The following is a 1,180-nucleotide window of genomic DNA, read 5'->3' as shown; positions in this document are numbered from 1 at the left end:
TCCTCAAAATTGTATACAGAGCCACTGACAAATAGTTTGCTTGTGAATCTCATTGAAAATGGAAGTATACAGTCACCTTCCTAAGGTGCTAAGCACATTTAAAAAATGTGTTTACTTAGCAGTTAAGTGTCTTTCTATAATTAAACATAATGGTAGTCATATTCCCCTACTAAAATATCAATCTAAACAAACACAAAACAAATCATGACATTTTAAGAAATACAGCCGTCAGTGATTTTTCAGTGCTTACAAAGACTTGTGTGACGACGTAGAAGAATTACAGAAGTTGAAATACTGGTTCTTTCTAAACTCACAGTCTGTTGTTGGAACTGACAGGACAACATTTAACAACACATAGTGATCCTATATAGGGTTACAGAAGAGCTTCTGGTGAGTTTGAAAGACCGGTTTTGCAGCTGAAACGAACTTGTAGTCCATTGCTTATTTTATAGTGTCACTTCAGAATGCCAACCAAAGAGCATCTCTTCTGTTTGTTTTGAGATACCACACTGTTGTTGTTACGGATCATTGATTTAGTTCGACGACTCTATGTGTACAATGAAACATTGCCTAGTTCTGTGCCATCTTCATAATTGCTGCTATGCTTGAGCCCATTGTTGCTGATATTGAGCCCATTGTCGCTGATATTGTGCTAATCCAGTGTGGCGTAATGTGCCAGACTGCAAAGCCATTTGAACTGCAACATTGGCGGTTTAAGTTCACCAGTGACTCCTCGGAAACCCAAACAGGGGCGCTATGGATTAGAACCTATTCAACAGCACTTAACAACAAGTTAAAGAGCATTCTAGTTGTTCAACTTTCAACAGTTTTGTTTATTATTTTACCAGTCCAAAGTGCTTTAATCTTAGCACCTCCATAACTCAAATGCCTCAATTCTTCTATGTATACCTTATTCATTGTCCAGCTTTCATATGCATATGATGCTATTGAAAAGTACCATGGCTTGGGTAATGTGCACATTAGTCCTCAAATGGACATCTTTCTTTTGAACACCTTAAAGGTGAGTTTTGCAACAGATTTGCCTAATATGTTGTTTGATGTCTTCATGCTGTTCCAAAGACTGTTGGTGGTAGATCCAAGGAAAATGAAGTAGTTGCAAACTTCAATCTTTTTTCCATTTATCATGATGTTATTTATTGTCCAGAGGTGAGGAATTTTG

This window comes from Chrysochloris asiatica, unplaced genomic scaffold (genome assembly GCF_000296735.1).
Source record: "Chrysochloris asiatica unplaced genomic scaffold, ChrAsi1.0 scaffold00025, whole genome shotgun sequence".
Taxonomy (NCBI): domain Eukaryota; kingdom Metazoa; phylum Chordata; class Mammalia; order Afrosoricida; family Chrysochloridae; genus Chrysochloris; species Chrysochloris asiatica.
Note: the sequence above shows the minus strand (reverse complement) of the source record.